At 38.7% G+C, this 15734-nt stretch overlaps 1 long non-coding RNA gene across 1 annotated transcript in view; it reads left to right on the top strand.

Moving 5' to 3' along the window:
- Positions 1-15734, top strand: part of LOC108449665 — a 148624-nt gene that overhangs the window by 98964 nt on the left and 33926 nt on the right. The gene's annotated exons all lie outside the window — the stretch shown is intronic.

Genomic DNA, 15734 nt, shown 5'->3' with positions numbered 1-15734 from the left:
CATTAAAAATTATCTTCTAACCTTCCCTTGTAGAGTAAATACATAGAAAAGTTAGAGAAATTAACCTATTTTCAATTTATAGGGAGAAAAATAGGGTACATTTGATTTTTTTTTTTTCCAAATTCAGTAGTCATCTAAATAGCTATGGATTTCATAACTTGTTTGATCTGTGAATGCAACCAAACATTTCTAATCTCTATCAGATGTTGTGAAGCTATGCTTTTTTCCTCTACACTGCTTTGAGTACATCATGGTTATGGTCTCCTTCCTCAGGACCCTCAGCAAAGAAACATAAGGGGCCTTGGCCGCGTACATCCAACTTCAGATTTAATTTTGAGATTGCTTTCTTAGTGAGGAATTGCATCCTCCATTTGTAGTGGGCATTAAATACTGTCCAGCTCTCTGTGAGCAAGCATGCAGCCCATATTCTTTAGGATGCACTGTATTGCTAAACAAAGTGCCTCTGCACAGCTTCACTGTCAGAGGTACAGCTCTGCTTCTGTTTGCCCCTGCCTTTCTGAGGCACAGGTACTGTAGGACGTACTGAATTCATCAGTAGCACTTCTAATACATACGAAGTAGGTGACCAAAAACCTGGTAATGCAGTCTGCTTTCATATTAAAATGGATGTAAAAGGTTTCTCCTATTTTGAAAACTGATCTTCCACAATAATTGTTTATTTGCAAATGCGCAGTACTGTTGTGCTGCTTTCTCAATGAGGAATGCCCAGGATGAATTTTAAAGCAATCAGGAATACAGGCATGACTTTAATAGCACCAAGTATGCTGGATAACCTGGAGCTTATCTCAGCAAATGTCAGAAAAAGTATTAACACTCTCCTACACACTGAGCAGGAAAAGACCTCAGATGGACCCAGTGATTGCTGAGATCAGCCCAGCAGCCCTGGTGACTTGGACAATATTTGCCATATCGTAAGAAGAAACTCTCCTAATAGAAATATTTGCTACCATGTAAATGTGAATCTTTGGGTTGATTAGAAGAAATGAGAAAAAACTTTTCCTGATGCTCTTTCATAGTTTGTTTCAGAGGTAGTCGTAGCTGCCTGTAGCCTTTCTGGACTCTGTCTTTGCCACTTTGCTGAAGGGTAGCTGGTTTGTTTGTTTGATAAGACTCCTGGAAGTGCCAAAGTAGAAGAAGTTTTCAGATGTGAGCATAATTCAATTTCTGTATGGAAAGTGCCTTGACTCTTCTTTAACTCTGCTTTAACTTCCTCAGACTGAAATCCCAGGTAGTGGTAGAGAATGCAGCCTCATATTCTCTGTCTTGTCCTCTTACCTGCTTTGTCTGATATCATATTGGCCTGTGAGGAAAAATGGAAGGAACTGGATTTTAGCCCAAAGAAAAGACAACTGAGACATACAGGAGGCTTTAAATATTTTAAAAGTTTCTTCAAGGAGGAAGAGGAACAAACTGTTCTCTTCAAGTTGTGAGACAAAAAGTAATATGCTTAAACTGGAACAAAAGCAGATTTAGAAGGAGCTTTGTAGAAAGAATGCTCCAGTGACAAAGATCATTAAGAACTAGAATAGATTGCATATAGAGGCTGGGGAGGTGTACTCACTGGAGGTTTTTAGGGTGGTTACAGAACTCTCTGTCAGAAATGCTTTAGTTGATTTGGGGCGGGTGGATGCACCAGCTGATCCATTTGAGTCTTTCTTGCTCCTTCCTAGGATTTAGCAATAAGAGGCTAAAGAAAGGGGAAAGACTACACCAAATACCCACAGCTGGGTGGCTTTCCTATTCGAGTGTTGAGATACATCTGTAACAATAAATTTTGTCACAGGCTACACAGCTCTAGTCAAGCAGGTAAAGTATTCTCTGCCAGCTTCCCATCAGGCATCTGCTGATTGCTGGATCATTGGCTTTAAAGTAATAAGGTATTTTTTTGGAGTATTTCTTGGAGAGATGTGCATGGATTTGATTGACAATAAAGTATTATCAGTTTGAAAAGGGTTGCAATTATGCACATTTGTATTAAGTTGAGGAATGGGATAGAAATTCTCAGATCACACGGTTTCTTTTCCTTTATAATTTGCGACTTTTGAGTAATAAAATTATCTGATGGCATAAAGGGTTAATGTAGTTTGTTCTTCCTGTAAGCAGCAAACTATTTTTAACTGGAGGTGAAGGGGTTAGTTAGTCTGTAATATCTGCATAAGTCACACAGTGTTAATTTTAAAAGTTAATTTATTTCATTTCACTAGCAAATATTCTGCCTCCAGGAATTATCCTTTCTGTGAAAACTGTTCTGACTGTTTTCTATTGCCTATTAACATGATGCTTGGAGGATATTTTCTATGGGAATGCTCAGACTTAGAGCTGTGCCCACCTGCAATGATATAACTAGAAAAGCAAATTGCATTATCCTCTCAGTAAGCATTTTAGTTCTTTATTGTTTTAACCTGAGTTCTTGTAAATCAGCCAGAGCAATCAGTTTTAATGACTCCTCTAAGAGAAAAACAAACAACAATGGAAAAGCTCTGCTTTTTAAGTTTAATCCAGAAAAAAAAAAAACCAGAAAACAGAAGAGGCACTGCATTTTTCCCCCATCAAAACCCCTGATAAACAACTAGTTCTCATTGCTTGCCCTGTGCTGGGGGTTGGGAGATTCCTGAGCATATGAACATTAAAGGGAGAAGTTGTTTTTCAGTGTTTGCTGTGAACGGCAGTAATTCAGCAATCTGCTCAAAGGACTGCACCAACAGTAGGGAGCAACATGGCCGTGGTCCAAAATAATCTGATTCTGGTCATTACATATTTAGTGATCCCCAAATAAGTTTGCATCAATTAAGGGCTTGATTTGTTTTCACTGAAACCCCGTGCATGACTTCTCAGCTTAATTCAACTGAGCCATCCCTTCTGCCAACCCCCCATATGAAAATGTATTTCTCTGAGATGCTTTGGTTTTTTAAAGGAGAGAAAATTTGGAAAACCTTTAAGGACTGAGTATGAAACCAAGATGACTAACTGACTTCTTTCTGATTGCCAGGCATCTGCTCCTTCCTCCTCAACAGTAGTGTCAAGAGCCCTAAAAAGGAATGGCAAAGCAAATGAATTGTTTAGATCTGTTATCATTCTCTCTTTTCTCAGCAGACCATGTCTTGATTCATGAATTTTTAAGATTATAAATTGTAACCACAGAATCATAAAATAGTTGAGATTGGAAGGGGTATCTGGAGGTAATCATGCAAGTCTTATAGATGTTCTAAAAGTAATGGGTTATACTAACTGCATTCTAAATCTGGTAGCTTATTTAATTGTTAGATGACTATAAGACAATATTTTGGAGACTTAAGGCCAAGAGCCCTGCTTTAGGGAGAGGAAGGATAAGTACATTAAAATGACAGCCTAAAAGCTGGAAATAAGAGAAGGAGAGAATGAGAAAGGACACTATTCCATCTGAGAAGTAATAAGGTACATGGTACAAGGGAAAATGTATTTATTCTTTCCAACTATACCAGTTGCTCTAAAAATATAGTACCTCCTCCTGTGAGCAGTGACTTCCCTGTGTCCTGAGAACAGTTGTTACAACATTACTGCCTCAGAGACAGGGGTTTTAACCTTGCAATCTAACAGTGATTTTCATGTTGAACAGCCTTACTCAGTAGTAGCAGTGTGTGCTGTTATTACACAGCAGCAGAAACAAGCTTGAAGCCCATTTTCCTTTCCCTCTCCCTGCTTCCTAAGCCTTCTCTCCTGCCACACTACTCCAAGCAAGTCTCCATCACTAGAGAGGCAGCATTTCTGCACGTGGTTCTAATGTGTGCCTGTGTTAATTGTTAAGCTGTCATCTGCCAAATAAAGCCCGATGACCAAAGCATGCCTGCCTTGCTCTCAGTGATGGCACTGGTTTGAATGTCTTGTCTGTTCAGGTATGGATCTTTACACAGCCTGGAGGAACAGCAGTGGCTGGGCAGAGGTGCTAAGAAGGTGAATGAAAAGGCTTTCTTTCCAGAGGACATCTTACTAAACATTTTTTAAGAAAAGCATTTCCTCCTAAACATTTAGTGTTTGTACTCAATCACAGTTGCTATATGAAATCTGTATTTTCTACCAATACAATGTTTTATATAATTCTGGAACAATTCCACTGGTGGTGGTGAACCAAAGCAAATTTCAATGTTAGAAACCATGATCAGATTGGTTAGGGAGGATAATAAATCCTTTCTTTTTTTTTTCCTAAATTGGTGTTTAATTAAGATATAAAGATGTCAAATCTGGTCTCTGTGGCAAATATAAGAAAAGTTTGAGTACTAATAATCATCTATTTGGTTAAGTTTCCTTCCCATCCTACATCTCTGCATGAGCCTGCCATTAGCAGGGAGTAAAGTACCAGTACACAAAAAATGATGGGTTCTTCAGTATCTGTACTTCATTTGTAATGATTACTGATATATAGATATATATATATAGGTATAGAAATATATAGATATATATATGGAGTTTTGTTGTTTAATTAAAATCATCACAAATTAATTAAATTATTTAGAAATTTGAAGAACCTCTAAGATAAAAGCAAATGTGGAAAAATATACAGAAAAATGTACTTATATTGAACTGTTTTTTCCATATCATGGTGCTCAATATGTACTTTATTTATCTATATGTTTTGTTCTTCAGAAGGGAAATGCCTGTGAGATGAGAGACTCCTTGGAAAGGAAGGGAGACTCTTCTGGCCTTTGAGCTATTGAACATGCTGTTGGGAGAGCAGCTCCCAGAGCACAGGAGCATGTGTGGCACAGTGCAGAGTGCTGAGAAGGAACAGGGACAGACAACCTTACAAAAGTACAACATGTCGGAGACACTTCTGCTGGTGCATAGAGGGGACTGTAGAATCTGCTAAAACCCAGAAAGTGACTGAGTCAGAATTAAACCAAGCCTAAGAGCATTTATTCACCAAAACCACCGTAAGATCTTCATTTCTATGTGCTCTTATGCTTATTGTTTGTTTTTAATTTTTGAAGTTTGCCTTCAGTTTGTACTTAGAAAATAACTCGTGGTTGCTCTTGAGAGACTTCTGCATATTTCTAGCGGGTTCAGGATGATTTAGTGATTAGATTTGGACTTTCACTGGGTCGTCTTGTGCACTTTCTCAAACTGTTCTGTGGAAGTACTTTGTCAGTTCTTCCAATAATTCTTTCACCCTCCATGAAACAAGAAGTAGACTTGGCATCTGCTGTGTGCACAGCAGCCACTTCTGCTGAAGTGGTAAGTACAGTTCTAGTGAAATCATGCGAGGAATGGTGGTGAATTAAGATACTCATTTTCTGTTTTCTCCACTGATTGGTAGTCAAATTTTGCTTTCCTTATGTAATGCTTGGAATTACCATCTTTTCTTAACAATACTGCCATATTTCTGTGTCGCAGTAAGAGAACCAGACATTTTCTTCTTTCGTACATTTGCTTCTTTTTTCTTTACAACTTTTAAGTTGCTTCTGCGATGGAATTATGGAGAAGCTTCTTTTCACACCATTCAGGGTAGAACCAGTATTCTATTTTATACTGGGTTAAAAGCCTGGGTTTTTTTACAGTTCCATGAAATACTCAGTTTTTGATTTCTTTATATTCTTAAATGGGCACCTGGGAAATTTGCTATGCCTTTGAATGGCCAGTGCAACCTCAGAAAGTTCATGTAGAAGAAGCAGTTATCTCGGATGAGCAATAAATTCTAACCTACCTCAATAAAAGCTACTGGCCAAACACCATAATTACAGCAAAGGTGAGTAACTGATAGTCATCTCCAATTTCTATTCTGTTTCATTTTTAGAAGATGGGAAGCTGCTCTGTTCAACTGCCTTATTTTAAGACTGCTTGGTCAGCAAAATTGCATAGTAAAATGCAAGTACAAACTACTGAGGGGATTGAAAAGAAAACTTGATTTTAAGAAATGCTTATGTTTTTACTGTGCTGGAGCCCATTTAGATTCAATTTACACTCTGCTTCCTTCGATTTTATGGAGCTTTTACTTCCATGGCTATGAACAGTATGTGTGTCAAAATCCGCATCATAGAATTAGGCCTGTGGAGGCACTTTCTGACACGTTCCCCTGGATATGTGTAGAAAGAGGAGTCTCCACAGTACAACTTGAGATCAGCTAGACAGCTTCCCACTATTAAAGCTGTCATGCCTGTATCCCTAAAGGGATCCAGTGTTTCCCTCAAACCTCTGTCTTTTCTGAAGACTTCTCTGATTGTTCCATTGGATGTTCCCTGTTTCAATGGCCTCAGGATAAAAGTTGCATCCGAATGACACTATGAACTTCTAATATTCTACATGTAAAGACATAAAAAAAATCCTAGCTCTAGCCTATTTATAATGGTTTTATAGGCAAACTACTTATAATTGAGAAGATACCTGGTCTTTTGCAGTGAGATCAGCCTTATGTAATTTCACTAGATTTCTTACCTAGCCTGTAAAACATATATAATTTAACATAAAATATGGGATGTAGCAGAACATACAAAAATGTCTTAACAGAAACATAAAGTTTGTCATCATCAAGACTGGCACAAGGAATTGATTATTCAGTGTGGTGTGTCATATTTGGACTGAATGTTGTTCATTAATATTTAATTGGACTGATAGTTAAGGCTTTGTTGTTTTGCAGATCCACAGCTTCTAACTAAGAGGAAAGCACACCCAGAGTGGCCTCACTGATGTGAATACACTCACAGAACCAACGGGTTTACCGTCTCTATTCTCTTATACACTAGCTACTGGTTGAGATTTGAAAGGTTGATACATTTAAATGGAAACTCTTTCTTGTGAGAACTGTCTAACCTAGTCCTCAGGAGGACTAGCAAAGACTAGAAGGATACTCAGCATGAGCTTGAAGTTGATTATGACAGATATTGGCATTCTGTCTAAAAGCATGTTTGAAGTGAAATATTTTAACTGCAGCAGACTGAAATCTGTCATTGCTACCTGAGGATGTGTAAAAGTCTCTAGGCAGCCTTTAGAGCAAAATGATTTAGTTGCAGAAGGCCAAGTTTAGTTCCTGAAAGCCAAGTTTTTTTACTGTAAAAGACTGGACAATCCAACCAATAGTGGAAAACACAATCCAGCCTCTCTTGAACTGCAGTTTACATTTAAGCAACAGTTCTTGAATGGGAAACTCTTTACAGGTCTTCTTTTTCATTCAGTCTGTCTGGAATCAGCTATTCCACAGTCATAAGTAGGGATGGGTGGTAGTCACAACTGGGATGCCCTGGAAAAAGTATTTTTCTCCTTTGAGATAGACTTGCTGTAGGCATGGTGCTTACAGATCCGTACTAGGGATTTAAGGGCTTGGATATGAGGGATATGAGAACCATCAGACACAGGGATTATTTATAGCACCATGTTAAACCCCATAAGAAACATGGATGTAGAGTGCTCTTGTGGGTGGGCATGGCTGAACTTCTCATGGTGGCATCTGCAGCATAAAACAAATAGTGTAACTTGGCATCAAGACAGCATCCTTGACACCAAGGAGGCAGCATCTCACAGAGCATGCATGTGGCTTTTGCTCACTGCCTGAGCAGATGGGAGTTTTGGTTGTGTGTAATATGGATGGATTTGTTAGCCTGGGCTGACACAGAATTGGTAGTATTTCAAGCAAGATCACTTGCTTAATAGACCAGATCTCTTCTCCAGACTGTGCAACTATAGAAGAATTATGGCTTTCCATTAGTAGGGACAAATGTAAATATTTTGCACATAGGTCTAAGATTTTTTAGGAGAAAAATAATCAGAAAACTTGAGATAAGAATTTTTTTCACTTTCTATTAATATGACAAAACCATGATCTATTGCTATTTATAAAGCTAATACTTTTTCATATTTATGCCTCCCAACAAATCACCTGGAAGAGTTGTTAATTGTGAAGCAACTCAGAATGTTAATAATTAGAGCAGAGACAGAGAGGTAAATTCGCAGGTCCTACCGCCAGCTCAAAACAGTGAATGCTTTAAATATGTCTTGGGTTTCCATTTATTCAGAAATGATAGATTATGGGAAGATACAAGACTAAAGAGAGGTCCCCTAGGAATATGCTGTTCTGTGGAGGAGATATGCATACATCAGGTGTGTCACACTGCTCCTATGATGACTCTTCATGTGAGTTTTGTTTGCATTGCTGGTTTTTAATTTTACTATTGTAAAATGGGAAGGTGCAGCTAATCAGAGGTGTTCAAAACCTATTTTACCTCAATAAAGAATAAGTTTCTAACCCTGTACCCTACAAGAAAAAATACCCGTCTTCCCTTAACATCAGCTTTCTTTAGCTTTCCCATTTTCTTTTTTTCAATTCTATCAAATAGAGGGACTAATGTGTGGAACCCAGGGCTCGTTCCAGTTATGTGGTAGGTGAGACCTGTCTTTGAGTGAGTGAATTGACAGGAAAAACTGACAACTGTGGAAGAAGCAGGAAAGAGGAGTCTGTTGGGCTGTGTTGGGAGCTGGGTGTCTATACCCCTATGATCAAAGAGTATACCAAGAAAGCATTGCAGTCTGATGATTTTAACAATCATCCACTCTTCTTCCTGAGGTATTTCTGTGGTAGTGTGGCCCTGCTATTTGAGAGCAGAGTTCCTCTAAATCTAAAGTACATTTGCATTTTTCAAGATCCCCCCGCTGTACCTTCCTCCCCCCTCAGGCAGAAATCCAATACAGCTGTGACTTCACAGCCTGGCAGCAGCATATTCCTGTCCTGTACAACCGCTGTGTGTCCGTCCCATCCTTTTGGCACTATCAAGAAATGCTTTCAAGAGTTCGGCCCTGTATTTATGTGTGGGACCGTATTCCAAGCTAGCACCTAATCTCCTGCCCTGCTGCCCTCTGGTATCTATTCCACTTTGCTGAAAGATCACATCTGTTCACCCCAACTCAGGTCTCTGGTGTCACATTTCTGGCCCTCACCATCTCCCAAAATTTGAGCATTATCTTCCAAGGCAGAAAAGAGCGGTGAGGAAAAGGGAACGCTTCCAATGGGATCCTGGGTCTGGTGCTGCTGGTCTTCCGTGTATCATGGGAAGCAGGATGACAGCCAGGGCCCTGCTGAGTCCAGAGCTGCTTCTGGACCTAGTCATAAGACATTCCTCATGCTTCCATCCTTCCTATTTCTTTTCTGGTGAGAAAAAAAAAAGAAAATGCAGAGGCAAAAAAGAGGTCACAAATCAGGAATGCAACTGAATGAAGATGAGATTAAAGTAAAGAGGGAAAAAAGAAACTAGAGTTCTTAATATTTCTTTCATGGTATAGGGCAAGTCATGGATCAGTCCTTGTGATGTCCTAACTAATTTGTCTTCCTTTAAAATACAGCCATTTTATAGAGATAAGCTTGCTTAATCAGAATGTTCTTTGATGAAAATATATCTAGCTAAAGTGCTAGTTCAGTGAGAATTTTCTTCACAGCGCCATTGTTTGAAAAAAATCTGTTTTGGTCTGTAGTACAGAAAAGGTGGAGTGCCCTGTGGAGGTTTTCCCTATTAGTATGCCAGGCTGTTGCTCATTTCTCCATTCAGTAATCCCTGAGCTGAACCCCTTGATTTACCATAGACAAATAGAAATATTCATAACACATGAAAATAAGCTTTTGGTTGTGAATAGGATTTGTTTGCTAGCTGTTGATCACTCTCTTTCTTTACTGTTCTTTATGCTATTGCTTTCAAAATTGGTGTCATAAAAAGTTAGAAAATGTGTATTTTGAATGGATTCTTCACAATATGACACCACTTAAAGGCTGGATGTTGTCACAGGCAGATACTTAATCAGACCTTAATCAACAAACTGGAAGAATCAAAATTAGTTGATGATCAAAACAAAATATAAATGTATTCTCTAATTGATTAGAGTGGCTTGGGAGGTTCTGCAAATTAAAAGGTTTTGCTCAGCTGGAATGAAAATCAACCTTTCTTCCTATTTTCCATCCAGAAATAATATTTAATAGCAGTTCAACAATCTCTGCTCCTGAGGAAAAGTAGGAAGATAAAAGGAATAAAAATGGCTCATAGAAAATACCTGATAATATAAAGAGTGCTACTTTGTATGTGTGAATTTAATCAGGACTGGGATGGAGGCAGGATAATGGGGAAATTCTTGAAGTGAAATATTTTTTGGACATGTATTTTCTTGCCCGTCACAGGAAAAACAGTCTGTTAACACTTTATGTATATTTTTCTAAAGGAGGGACAGCAGAAGGAAGGTGGGGGCAACAGCTCTCTGTGTTGAGGTGTTCTCCTTCCCTACATCTGCCTTCCACTGTGTCCCATGGGTAGGACTTGTCATAGCAGGTCACTTAATCTTGTGAGAAGGGATGGCCCTTGTGAATGGCAAGTGTAGGACACAAGGAGGGACAGTGGCCATCCTGGTGGATAGAATGTCTCTGGCAGGTGTGCAGTGTCTTAGGTGAAACTTTCCCAAAACAAAATATTTTGATTCTGGGCCAAAATATTTCTGATTTTGACTTAATTTTTTTTTTTTTTTTTAGTATTTCTAAGTTTGTCCAGAAAAAGCAGGTTTTTTTGGATATACTGTTTTTAGGCCTAGAAGGGCTAAAAGTATGAAGTATACAGCAGATCTGTATATCAGACTGGTGATGCAGAGGGAACACAGTGGATCAACAGATCAACACATCAGGAGTCTTTCTGCATTTCTATTCCAGTTATGTTCATCTGTTTGTCCATGCCTATGGGAGGCGAGGTGCTGACATATAAAATCTGTACCGAGTGAGTTGGCATTGGCCTTAATGTAAGTTAAATGATCCTTTAATTATTTTTAAACTATTTTAAAGCAACTTCTATTTTCCAGTGACTGCTGCCACCATAGGAAGCATGAGAAGCCCTCCAGAACGTGGATGCCTCAAAACAACTGCAGCTCCAGCAATTGAAAGGCCATTTTAAATGATGAGTTTAAAATAACACTGGCTGGTGCTATGCACAAAGACCTGCACCTATTTTATTGAAGTGCAGTAAAGATCCAGTCATCAGAATTTGTAGTCAGATAAAAGTCACAGCAAAAGGCCTCATGGAATATTTTGTCATTAGAGAATTAAAGAATAATATTTTCTCTGGGAAAAGTAATTTTCAGCACATTTACAAATAACTTATTTCCATATTTAGTGGGGTGAAGGGTATCGTTGGGGACCTTCCCCCTTCCAATTATTATATTTAACATAAAATAATTGTTTTTCTTTTACAAACACATTCAGTAAAATCAATATGAAAAAGCTGTCAAGCATGCAATTGTAATGGTATAGGATAAAAAGCTGGGAAGTGAAAAAGAAGGCATATTGAGAGAGACATCTAATTTCTGAGTCCTGAAGTCTAATTTGGCTGTACATTGCACTCTTAACAATAATAGAAGAAAGGGGGGAAGAAAATAAATCAAAATTTGTCAAACAAAAGTTTGTGCATCTCAGAAATGAGAAGCAAAGACTTAGAGCATGCATCCAGGGAAACTGACTTTTCTCCTCTAAAGATAGGGCAGCTTCTCACTCAAATTCTTAGATTAATTCTCTGCTTTCCATATCTCAGGGGTGTATGATGACAGACACACCTGCAATTCAGCAGCCCAGTAAAAGGAGTGATTTTCAGATCTGTGTAATTTTTCAAGGTGCAAGCAATGAATGCAGTACAGCATCAGCTGCTGGGTGTACTGCCCAACATGGCACATTGCAAAGTAAATCAGCTCGCCTGCTACTTGGAAAAACTTGCCAGGAACATTGTTAGATAGAAAAATAAAAAGTAGGATAAATAGTCTGCAAAAATATGGCATGGAAAAAATAAGAACGATCTATTAAATGGGAAAAAAAAATCTACTGATGTCACATCAGAATACCCAGCAACTTTGGAATATTATTATTCCTGTCAGTTCAGCTGCCTCCAATTAAGTATGTAGCATATGTGATAATATAAAGATTCTAAAAAAATTCACTAGGCATAATTATTTTTTGGGAGAAAAACATAGTGTTAAGTATATTTTAGATTTTCTCTTTCCTCTTTGCATTCCACCCTCTTTGCTCTAAATGGTTTTCTTCTAAATGCCTAAATCTGGATTTCCTGGCAACATGGAAGTTTTATAAATTAACTGCCTCTGCCTAGCAACTGTAGCAACATTTCAGGGACAGTTAATGATTTACAACATCTCGAAGTAAGGGAAAGGAAACCTCACATGCCAGAGTGGCTCTTACGCTATCCTTCAGAGAACTCATTTGCAGGGAAAGCTGCACCACTGAGAATCTTTTCTAGAACTCAGATCACTCTTTCTGTTGACAGCTCAATGTTCTAGTGTGAAAAAAGGGCAACACTTGACACCCCATCCACCCTTTATTGAAGTTTCTGCTTTGAGGTCTACTGCTACAATAGTTGCACATCAGTCCCACAAAGTGGGGCTTTTAAAAATAAATTTCTAGACAAAGTTGCATAGCCATCTTAACCAAGTATATTTAGTTTTATTACTTTTAAGTGCCTTAGTAACCATCATGGGTTTATGGTTTTCCAAGTATAAGGAAGTGGAGCAGACCTATTCTCCTACCACTTTGTCTCCTCAGTTGCCAAAGAGCAATAAGGAGGTGCCAATGTACAAGCAGATGGGGCAAGGCAGTGACAGAACAGGGGCTCTAATGCACTTGGAGGCTGCATCTTTGATATTTCTTTTCCCTCTTTACTTTGCCACTGCTGGTGGATTGCTTTCTGTCACTTACTGATTTTCTTCTAGGGCAGCCTCTGTTTGAGCCCCAGCCCTCAGAGTGCCACATGGAGAAACAGCTCACTCAAAGGCTGTCGAAGTGGAACACATCAGAAGGTTGAGAGATCAGATGAATTAAGATAGTTTGAAATTAAGAAGCTCTCAAATAGATCTAATCAACATGTCTCTCTTGAGCAGAGGTTGGAATGATGAAGTATAGGAGTCAGAAACTTTGACATTTTAATGGCATTAAGTAGGACATGGGGCAAGAGCCTTGAATTTCTCTACTACAGTCTTTGTCTTCAGAATGGGAGCGGCTTAAGGACATGAGAGGTTCATATCTACTGACAACAGTGACTGTGCCATAGGACATCAGTCAGGGACTAAGACACACCTGGGACAGAAACTGAGCAAATGCAGAAAGCAAGAACAAGAAACCCTAAGCCCAAAATAATTATGTGACTTCAAACAGCAAGTTCTCAAAGCTAACATAGAGCAGTTGTATAACAACAGCCAAAGGATAATCAATAGGATGAAAAAGTCCTTCAGTATGATCGTGTCAAGTGCTCTGGAAAGGTAAGCCATGGCATTCTCAATAGGAGCAGAAATCAAGAATTGTGGTAAGTCAGATAAGGCTGAGTGCAACAGGACCTTACACAGACATATCCCACACACTTTGGCTGTGACTCTTCTCATTACCATTGCTTTTTCAGTAACACTGAATTCAGCCACAGATGTTTAAAAACTGTGATTAGAGATTCTGTGCTAGGCAGAGAAAAAGGAAAAAAGGAGCTGCATCAGCCTTGTCTTTCTCTTTTAGCTTTCATGCAGCATTCATAGGGGAGCCTCTTGAAAAAGAATCAGAGTTCAGTGAAAATGTACTGTAAAAAGGCCTTTGATGAGTCCTGGAGCTAACCTGTTGCTTTACACCACCTAAAAATACATGCTATTAAAAGGAAAGTAATCATGATTGTATTCTGATGGCATCTTCTTTCAAAGAGGTGTCATATGTCTATGTCCTATCTAAGAAAATCGCTGCCCTCCCAAGCCTGCAGGTAGGTAAATGATTTGCCTGGGTTGAGCAGCAAGCCTCTGAGACAGTGGAATTTTCATGTAGCACTGTGCTTCAGGAACACTGAGAATAAAGGGGAAGGGTTTCATGACATTCTGTTTGGCGGTGCTTGGAAAATAGTCAGTGTTTATGTGTTTATGAGTCATTAAGTGAAGCCAGTTGCAGACTTACAGAGGCTGCAGGCTGGTCTTCCTGCCACAGTTTTTCTCTAAAGTAAATCCAGTGATGTTACTAGAGCAGACAAACTGGAAGCCTCGGCACAAAGTTGCAAAATGGTTTAGAAAATAATGTATCCAGTTGTTTAAACCTGCAATGTCTAATTTTAAGTTTTATGGCTACGATTGAATTTGGTTCAGGCACAGCAAAGATTTTCGGTAGTAATTTTTGCAGTCAAAGAACCAGTGTCCTACCAGATCCTACACCCTAGAACACTTAAGTGAGAAGGAATCAGCTAAAATGGAGGAGAGTGTGGGACAGGTCTTCCTCTCTGTGAGCAGTAATCTCTTAATGCTCTGAAATGCTTGTTTCAAATCCTCTAACCTACAAAATGAGGTGGTTGTTATACTTCTTAGCTTGTCAGCCCGAATGTCACTACCAGCTATATTGTTAAGTGTTTCAAGGGGAAAAAACACACAAGCCTCAGATTTTGAAACAGATCCATCTCTGGCAGTAGCCAAGTTTACTTCTTCACAGCTACCTTGGATCTAGACAATGTGTTTAAATAAATAAATAGAGTCCGCCTTTCCAAGAGGCTTCAGAGTACGAGCAGAGGCAAATATTAAAGTGCAGTAATAAAGGAGTAGGAGTAGACAAATTTGGGAAGCTTAAGAGATTAATAAAGGCAAAGGCCTTTTTGTAGCTGGAATTTTCTTTAGCATTGTGAACTTTGTTGTCATGCCATAGGTGCTAGAGAAACAAGAAACCTCAAGGCTCCTGGTTTGCATTGCCTCTTGTGATATCTCAAAGCTTCTGGAAATCATAATTCAGGTAGTTAATGCATACCATTTTTCCTTATCTTGGGGAAAATTCATCCTTGTGCAAAAGGCATTGGCAGTACTTCTGGATTGCCAGATTTCCAGTGTTGTAGTATTACTGTATCCCACAGCCATAGGGAGGAGAGGAGAGAGATCCAGCAGGCAGGAACTGTGCAGCAAGATTGATCGATTTAATTATTTTACAAACTCTTTTATAGACTTTTTTCTTCATAGTCTAATTGGACAAAGGATCAGCCACCCCCTGGGGTGATGGGCTAAAATCCTAAAACATCCATTGTCAAAATATTTTTCTACTGTACCATAAACAAGGCTTTGCAAGGTCACAGGTGTTCATAGTTTATAGAACTCTGCTACTATCTTCGTGAGAGGGAAAAGTATCTCACAGGCTTATAAAGAAGCAGGCAAAATTCTTGCTAACAGCATCTTTGTATCCACACTGTAGAGAGCAATGGCACTGAAGAACAGACTGGAAAAAGGTGGCTGAGTACTCTGCATGAGACATGATGGGGTTTGTGTTGTACACGTAACCATAAAACCTTGAGCAATTATACTGGTTAGCATGGTGTTTTCACGTTCTTAATAAATTCTGTTGCAAGTTACAAAATAATTAGTGTTCACTTAAAGATTTATCTCTTGCAGTCCAGCTACTAGGTTGGAATTTCAGCTTGCTTTTTTTTTTTTTCCTGGTGTTTTTGCAAGGTTCTAATGACAGGGTGGCAATGAAAGTGTTAAAAAAATTATTTACAAAGGATCCAAGTAGTATGAAATAGGAGAAAAAGAGTCAAATATCCAGATCATTACCTTCTGTGAAAATGAGAAAGCTCATTACATTGTATTTTTTTAATGGACTTTTAATAATATATTTCAATAGATGTTTGGGAACTATACATGAATGCTACTGTATTTCTTCTTCCTTACATCCTATCTGTAAGACCAGGTGGACATATGAAATGCAGTGAAACTTTTCACTCATGTAAGAA

This window comes from Corvus brachyrhynchos, unplaced genomic scaffold (genome assembly GCF_000691975.1).
Source record: "Corvus brachyrhynchos isolate BGI_N302 unplaced genomic scaffold, ASM69197v1 scaffold279, whole genome shotgun sequence".
Lineage (NCBI taxonomy): Eukaryota > Metazoa > Chordata > Aves > Passeriformes > Corvidae > Corvus > Corvus brachyrhynchos.
This window is presented reverse-complemented; position numbering and strand designations above follow the sequence as displayed.